The 8,919-nt window shown below is 44.9% G+C and overlaps 1 long non-coding RNA gene across 1 annotated transcript in view; it reads right to left on the reverse strand.

The window, feature by feature from the left end:
* Nucleotides 1-5,033, reverse strand: part of LOC114111478 (uncharacterized) — a 52,911-nt gene extending 47,878 nt beyond the window's left edge. The window contains exons 1-3 of the long non-coding RNA XR_009598801.1: nt 4,913-5,033; nt 3,400-3,466; nt 929-989 (exon numbers count right to left, since the gene is read on the reverse strand). This is a non-coding gene — a long non-coding RNA (uncharacterized LOC114111478). The remainder of the gene's footprint in view (nt 1-928; nt 990-3,399; nt 3,467-4,912) is intronic.
* Between the last annotated feature and the right edge of the window lie 3,886 nt (nt 5,034-8,919).

Raw genomic sequence — 8,919 nt, forward strand, 5'->3', positions numbered from 1 at the left:
TCTCATTAATGTAAAGATGCCAATTCTCCCCAGCTAAAGCTGGAAATTCAATAAACGCCAATAAAATTCTTTATGGGTATGATAATCGGACTCTAAAACTCATATTAAAATGTAAATATGCAAGAATAACACAAAATTGGATAACAAAGATGACTTTCCATGTCAGACGTCAAACATTATAAAACTACAGAAATTTAAACTGTGACATGAACGCAACTATAAATAAATGGATCAGCAGAATCAAATAAAGAATCCTGAAAGAAACTTAGATATACATAAGAATCTAGTATTGATTAATGGCAGCATTTAAAAGTAAGTAGAGAAAGAAAAGAGGGAGGCAGGTGGAAGGATATAGATTGCAGCACATTTTGTATTAGCACAAAACTTGGAAATAACCATGTCAATGGGGAAATGGCTACACGAATTATAGCATATCTATTCTGTGGAATACTCTGAAACTGTAAAAAAGAACAAGTTAGATTTACATGTAATAAAATGAAAAGTTCTCACACATAATGGTGGGTGAAAAGTAGCAAGTAGCAGAACAATACATATAAGCATGATATAATTTATATTTTTAAATAATAACACTAAATAATACTATATATTCTCTGCATGTGTGTGTGTGTGTGTGTGTGTGTGTGTGTGTGTGTAGCAGATAAACAGAAAGAGGTCTGGAAGAAGTTAAGTCCAACAGTAAATAGGGACAGGGAGAATCAGGGAGGAAATCAAAGACGACCAAAGGAGGCTTTAGCCTTCCCTGTAACATTCTAATCCGCTAAAAGAAAAAATGTGTTTGTGTGTTGTGTAATTAAGTCAATAAATAAGAGATTTAAAAGCTATATATGTGATATCAATGAATTATATATGGTATAAGGACTTATTTATTCATATAATTGCATAGAAAGGTGATTGTAAGGATACTCACCAAACTGTTGACAGTTTTCTCTTTGTTTCATCTTTTATGGTGGGGGGGGTGGTGATGACAACTATAAAGGGAGCAGAAAAAGCAAGTTTCAAGATTTACCATCTCTATACTTGTGTACTGTTTTAATCTTTTACCTTGAAAATAAATATTATTGAGTAATTAAAAAATAAAGACATGGAAATAATTAAAGACACACTGTTAGGTGGGAAAAGCTAATTGCTATATTATATATATAATATTATATATAATTTTATATATGGAATAATGTATACTTCTATTGTATTATATATGTATACATGTGTGCTAAGTCAATTCAGTCATGTCCAACTCTTTGCAACCCTATGGACTGTAGCCCATCAGGCTCCCCTGCCGTGGGGTTCTCCAGGCAAGAATACTGGATTGGGTTGCCATGCCCTCTTCCAGGGGATCTTCCTGATCTGGGGATCAAAACCATATCTCTTATGTCTCCTACATTGGAAGGTGGGTTCTTTACCTTTACACCACCAGGCAAGCCCATAAATGTGTATCTATATATTCTAATGCACAAAAACAAAAATTGCACTTTCACAATTTATATAATTGTGCTGTTTATTTTATTACAATGAGCATATGGTTATGCATTATTTAAGAAACACTATGGTAATCATTTCTCAAAATATGCATATATCAAATTAACATGTTGTACATCTTAAACTGTACAATGTTACGTATTAATTATATCTCAGTAAAACTGAGGTGTGGAAGAAACAGAAATATAGATAAATCTAACCATGCCATTAACCTAATCAAAACCCTTTGCTGCTGCTGCTGCTGCTGAGTCCTTTCAGTCGTGTCTGACTCTGTGCGACCCCAGAGACTGCAGCCCACCAGGCTCCCCCATCCCTGGGATTCTCCAGGCAAGAACACTGGAGTGGGTTGCCATTTCCTTCTCCAATGCATGAAAGTGAAAAGTGAAAGTGAAGATGCTCAGTCCTATCCGACTCTTAGCGACCCCATGGACTGCAGCCTACCAGGCTCCTCTGTCCATGGGATTTTCCAGGCAAGAGTACTGGAGTGGGTTGCCATTACAAAACCCTTTAAGTAGGAGTATTCCCACGGTTCCTAAGATAAAGTTCAAAATAATTAAGGAAGCCTGTCATCCAGCCTCAGTTCCCAATACTCTACCCCTTGCTTAATATGCTCTAATCACAGGAGACACCGTTCAGTACTTCAAGTCCCTTGTACATGTTCTAGTTTCAGGTCTCTGCACATGTTATTTCTTCTACGTGGAACACTTCCTCCATTCATCCCTCCTCTACCTCCTTCTACTTCGGCTGATCCTTTAGTTCTCATCACTTCTTCAGGAGAACCTTCTCTGACATTCAAGTCAGAGTCAGGTCCTCCTATTATAATTACTTATAGAACCCTTATTTTTCCTTCCCAGCTCTTATCTTAATTTGCAGTTTTCTACTTATAGATGAGATTTTTAATGTCAGTTATCACTACCAGACTGAAGCTTCATGAGAGCAGGACTCTTGTCTGTCTTGTTGTATCTTAACATTTAGTAAGAGCTCAGTAAATATTTGTGAAATAAGTGACTCCTCCCTGTTAATCAAGGTGGACTTTAGCTTGGCATTAGTTCCATTTTCCTCTCCATTCCAAAGTATGTCATCAGATAAGCAACTTCAGTGACTATAGATGACTCACCCAACACCCTGGCCTCACTGTCCATCGATCTCCTCTACTTCTGCAACCTCTGACTACATGCCACTTCACCTGCCATTTCTAGCCATTACTGCCTTAGACCACCTAAAAAACATGGAGCTGCCTAACTTCAGAATTCCTGAACTCCACTAACCCAATCTCTAGCTACAACCCTTTACCTCTACTACTTCTTGGTTCTCAAAATATTTAGTCCTCATTCTCATCAAGATCTCCCATCCTTTGATTTCTCCTGTTCTTCAGCTCATTACCACCTCATTGCTTAACTCCCTATTCAGTCTAGATGCCATGGTACCTCACTTTAAACACTCTTCTTAGCAGCCTTACTGCTCTAATCCACTTTAATCTGCCATTTCCCAAGCTACTGAGTTACTAAGGGCCACTCTACATACATTACTTTTGGAACTTCTCAAAACATCAGTGTGAGGTAGAGACCACAATTATCTCCTTTTACAGATAAGGAAAAGGATTCTTAAAGAAGTGAAGCATTAGTAACTTGTCAAAGGTCACACAAGAAGTGACGGGAGCAGATTGGAGTTGGGATCTGAAGGAGATCTGTCTGACACCAAAGTTTGTGCTCCCAAGCAGTAGGTTCCTTTGTTGCTCAGAGGGAATGATAACTCTGAGTGCAACAAGGAGAAAGAACAGGAGGGAAGCAGGCCAAGAGAGAAAGCCTGGAGACCAAGCCAGCAATCCAAGTGAGAGTTCACAGTGGACTAAGGCTTATCTCTCAGAACACAGCAAAGAATTCAAACTAAAGGCCCACTTACTTCAGGCGTGTGTCTTTACAGGATGGATCTGGTGGGCTTTGGCTGAAGATGGCACAACTAGATGTGCCTAGAAGAGATGAAAAAGAGAATCAGCAGTTTAATACATTCTTTAAGAATATAATTTCTATTTTAATTTATCAGCTCCTGCCCCAGACGTGCTGGTCAGCTCCCTGGTCTTGCTCAGATCAGAGCATGGGGCTTAGCAGTGCGTCCTCGTCACACCCCCAGCAGTCTCCATGGCCTGGGTGTCCTATGGGGAGTACGACTAAGGTTGGCCCTTGGTTGGGCAAGTGACTAGGAGAGCAGCAGATCTGGGTTCTGATTCCATCTTTGAAAGTGAAAGTCACTCAGTCCTGTCAGACTCTTTGTGACTCCCATGGTCAATACAGTCCTGGAATTCTCCAGGCCAGAATACTAAAGTGGGTAGCCTTTCCCTTCTCCAGGGGATCTTCCCAACCCAGCGATCCAACCCAGGTCTCCTGGATTGCAGGCGGATTCTTTACCAGCGGAACTACCAGAGAAGCTGTGAATCAGTTTCTCTAATCTTTTTGTGCCTTGCTTTCCTCATTAGTAAAATGGGAGAGTGGCTCACACCGTGGTTGGAAGTATGAATAATACTATAACAAATTCCTAGCATTTAAGGTATGATGGCATTCATTAAATGCTTCCGTGTGCTGAGAATTTATTACAGTAGTCTTATTTACACTTCCAACCATGGTGTGAGCTACTCTCCCATTTTGCAAACAAGGAAAGTGAGGCACAGAAAGATTACAGAAATTGACTCACAGCCCAGTTAGTTGATGGTGAAGAAGGAATTAGAACCTATATCCGCTGCCCTCCTTGTCACTTACCCAACCAAGGGCCAACCTTAGAGTCGTACTCCCCAGGCCATGGAGACCGCTGGGAGTGCAAGGATGCGACAAGGACGCACTGCTAAGCCCCATGCTCTGACCTGACCAAGACTAGGGAGCTGACCAGCACGGCAGCAGCCGGAGCCCGGATCTGGGCTCTCCTGGGGCCGGTTGCGAGGCAGCGTGCACCAGCTGGATAGGGAACACCATGGGCCCCGGAGCGGCAGCACCCCAGGGAGTGACCTCCACCTCATAAACCCACTCTGAGGGTGCCACGTCCCAGAGGCACTGTGATCTGGTCTTGAAGCCACCCAGCCTAGGACTGGCCCACAGAGAAAGGAGGCAACAGCTCGGTCACCTATTCCATTGCTCAATCACAAGCCCCAGTGGTGAATACCTAAGTCACCTATTTGGATTTTCTTCCAGCTTTCAGCCATAGTGTGGGGTCTACGGATGACCATCCATGGGCCCAGGAAGCACCACGTGCTTTTGTTCGTTTTCGTTACTTTTTTTCCTTCTGAGGAGAGGGTCAAAAATTTTCCTCAGATTTTCAAACGGGTCATGTCCACCCTCCCCGCCCCGCCAAACCCAACTCACTTCAAAAAAACAAAAAAGAATGCTGGTCGGAAGCTGCCAGCCAGAGCTCCTCTGCCATCTTTTACCTCAGTCCGCACGCTGGAGGTGTGGCTCTCCATCGCCCGCGTCCCTCCGCACTCCTTTCCTTTCTGCCCACCTCCCCACACACCTACATTCACACAACCCACACGCACGCACCTCCCCCACCCAGACCCCCCCCCCATGCACTCACCGCCTACACGTGCCTCCCCACGCACGCGCCGCACGCACGCGTTACAGTTCTCCAAACACACTCCCCCAAAATTGCCACATGCACGCGCGTCCCCTCCGAGTCCCTCCGCACACAGGCGCGTTCCACTCCTGCGCCTCAGAACCTCGTCTCCACATGCACCGCCTAGGGAGCCTCTCCCCTCTCTCCTTTCTCGGGCGGGCCTGGGCGGACTGGCGGCCCGACCCTCCCCGCTCCTCAGCTTCTCGGGCAGTGAGGTCCCTCCCAGGCGCGCTGAGCTCACCCCGCCTGAGCACGTGGCCGGCCAGTCCCACTGGGCCGTGGCATCTCTGCTCGCGTCCCAGGAAGCACCGGGCGGGGTGTGGCACCTCCCAAGCTCCGCCACCAGAGCCTTCGGACAGCGGAGAAAGCGGCCGCTCGGTCGGAGGGAACCCCCTCGATTTCCCGTCCTTCCGAACGGAGTGGGCGGTAGGGGCTACTGGGTGCGGCCGGAGGCGTTGCCCGTCCTCACTGAGAAAAATGCTCACCTAGTTCCCAAAGCCAGTTTGCCCTTCTTCTCCTTCCAGCCAGAGGGAAGGGAGAGCCAACGTCTTTGGGTCGGAGAAGGGGAAATGACTGAGAGAGGAGGCGGCTCAGAGAGTGGGGCCGGTCTGGGAAGGGGGGAGCATTGGGGAGCCGGAGGGAAAGGGGAGGGGAAAAAAGGATGGAAAACTGCGGTAATGGGTGGTGTTGATGGGGTCTAGCACAGTCCTGGGAATCCTGCCAGGTCAACCCCGAATCCAGAAGCCACTCGGCTGGATCTTTTCCTATGTGCTAACCCCTTTACCCTGCGCCAAAGGCATCCAGAGCCAAGACTCTTGCTAGCAACTACCGGGCATCACGGAATCTTCTGGGGGTCTGGGCAAGGGCAGAGGTATTAACTCTTCCTGTCCTTCGGAGCCGGTACTAGTCTTTAGCTCATAGTGTTAGGCAGAATTTAAATGAGTTACTACATCTCAAGTGCTTATAATACCATCAGGGACACTGTAGGCAATCAGTGATGGCTCCTGTTATTAACAAAGGTGTTCATTTGTTGGTGGTTTGTCTCACCTCTATACTGTAAGCCTCATCAGGGCAAAAACTGTATTTTCTTCATCACTGAACTCCAGCATCTGACACAAAGAAGCTATCAATAAATTATTTCTTGAGTTAATAAAAGAGTGATTGAATGATAACTTGGACTAGTGGGTATGCCAAGACTCTTCTCTGCCACGTCAGAGGTACATTTGTGCAAGTTTGAGGAAGAAGGGCTATGATTGGGAAAGGTGGCACATAGGACCCCTGTTGGTTACTCTATCAAGTGACCTGCTCTGCCCTCTGTCTTTGGCAGTTTGCTACATGGACAACTGAATGACTGTCAGAAAGCTGACCTGAAATTTGAAACAGAGCTGTGCCTTGCTAGAGCAGTATTTGCATCTTGTACAGTTAGTAAAGAAGGAAGGGGGAGAGGGCTGACATGGAAAGTTCAGAAATAATGGTGGTAAATGTTAAGTGAGGGAGTTTGGCAGGGGAGCTCTGAATGAAGTGACAGAGACCCGCCCCCCACTCTATACAGAGTTCAGAGCAGATGGTGGTCCTAAAGGAACAGTAATGTTATCCACCTTTCTGTTCTAGTCATAGGGTTCCTGATGATCTGACTTCATGTCCCAACATTTTTGGGGTATGTATGCATATTAGGCTCCTCCACTGCATTCACTAAACTTGAATTTATGGAAATTAATCCTGTTAGAACTAGTGTGCATGTGTGAAGGGACCTTAGACATTACTTATACATTTAACAGTTGAAAAACTAAGAGCCAGAAATAGATAGCAAAGGACTTGGGTTTGGGGATTCTCTGGCCTTGGTACTGAATCTTTCAGGGCCTGGATTTGCTGTGTATCCCATTATTCCTTTAACTCCTCCCCCCATTCCATCATAAATCCCAAAGATGCTGAATGAAAGGACATAAATTGGAGGTCAGCAGAAAGGAGGGAGAAAGGAAGCTCCTCAACAGACTCTAACTTTACTTCCTTTTGTTCCCACCGGGGAAGGTACCTGAGCCTTCAGCCAACCACTGTACAACAGCTCCACCCTGGAAACTGGTATCCACATAAACCCAGCAAGCAAAAGTTTGAACCATAGCTAATCTGAGTTTCAGCAAAATGCCTGTGATCCTTCCAGAGCATTGGAAGCTTGCAGAAAGATGCTTCAGGGCCATCTCCCACTCACCTCTGTATCTCTTCTCTTCCCTGGAATGATAAAAGACAGTTTCTCATCACCTACCACCTGCTGGAAAAACCATAGCCTTGAGTAGATGGACCTTTGTTGGCAAAGTAACATCTCTGCTTTTTAATACGCTATCTAGGTTGGTCATAACTTTCCTTCCAAGGAGTAAGCATCTTTTAATTTCATGGCTGCAATCACCATCTGTAGTGATTCTGGAGCCCCCAAAATTAAAGTCTGACACTGTTTCCACTGTTTTCCCATCTATTTCCCATGAAGTGATGGGACCAGATGCCATGATCTTCGTTTTCTGAATGTTGAGTTTTAAGCCAACTTTTTCACTCTCCTCTTTCACTTTCATCAAGAGGCTTTTTAGTTCCTCTTCACTTTCTGCCATAAGGGTGGTGTCATCTGCATATCTGAGGTTATTGCTATTTCTCCCAGCAATCTTGATTCCAGCTTGTGCTTCTTCCAGCCCAGCGTTTCTCATGATGTACTCTGCATAGAAGTTAAATAAGCAGGGTGACAGTACACAGCCTTGATGTACTCCTTTTCCTATTTGGAACCAGTCTTTTGTTCCATGTCCAGTTCTAACTGTTGTTTCCTGACCTGCATATAGTTTTCTCAAGAGGCAGGTCAGGTGGTCTGTATTCCCATCTCTCTCAGAATTTTCCAGAGTTTATTGTGATCCACACAGTCAAAGGCTTTGGCATAGTCAATAAATTGGAAATAGATGTTTTTCTGGAACTCTCTTACTTTGAAGAAAGCTGAGCGCCAAAGAATTGATGCTTTTGAACTGTAGTGCTAGAGAAGACTCTTGCAAGTCCCTTGGACTGCAAGGAGATTCAACCAGTCCATCCTAAATGAGACCAGTTCTGGGTGTTCATTAGAAGGACTGATGCTGAGGCTGAAACTCCAATATTTTGGCTGCCTCATGAGAAGAATTGACTCATTTGAAAAGACCTTGATGCTGGGAGGAATTGGGGGCAGGAGGAGAAGGGGACAACAGAGGATGAGATGGCTGGATAACATCACCGACTCGATGCACATGAGTTTGGGTGAACTCCACGAGTTGGTGATGGACAGGGAGGCCTGGCGTGCTGTGATTCATGGGGTCACAAAGAGTCGGACACACTGAGTGACTGAACTGAACTGAACCACCTGCTGAGATCTGATGAAATGAATCTGTCTGACTCATCACTCTCAGAAGAGAGCTACAGACTATAAAGCAAGTTAATTGCAGTCTAGAATTGGCTTCCTAGCAAAAGGATATCCAACAGCTACCTGTTGCAGTTCTCTGGCCCCTTTTGTTTCATCCTCTTTTTGGTGTGTGGGATAAGGACCACTAAGAGCAGGAGTCTTTGACTACTTTTTCTTTCACTAGCAAAGTAATAAACAGAGTTTAAACATGATTCATTGTAATGGAGTTTAAACATGATTCATCGTAACTTTATCTGCTAAGTGCCTCAGGTCTTGGACTCCCCTTGTGTACTTGCTACTTGCTGTGTTCTGGTATATTACAGCACGCTTGCTTTTCACAGAGGAAGTTGAGCTGAACAAAAAGATACATACATTGTAAAGGCTTTTTCCAACCACTGCATGCAGAAAATCAGCCCAAGTTC

The sequence above is a fragment of the Ovis aries genome, chromosome X (assembly GCF_016772045.2).
Source record: "Ovis aries strain OAR_USU_Benz2616 breed Rambouillet chromosome X, ARS-UI_Ramb_v3.0, whole genome shotgun sequence".
In the NCBI taxonomy this organism is placed as follows: Eukaryota; Metazoa; Chordata; class Mammalia; order Artiodactyla; family Bovidae; genus Ovis; species Ovis aries.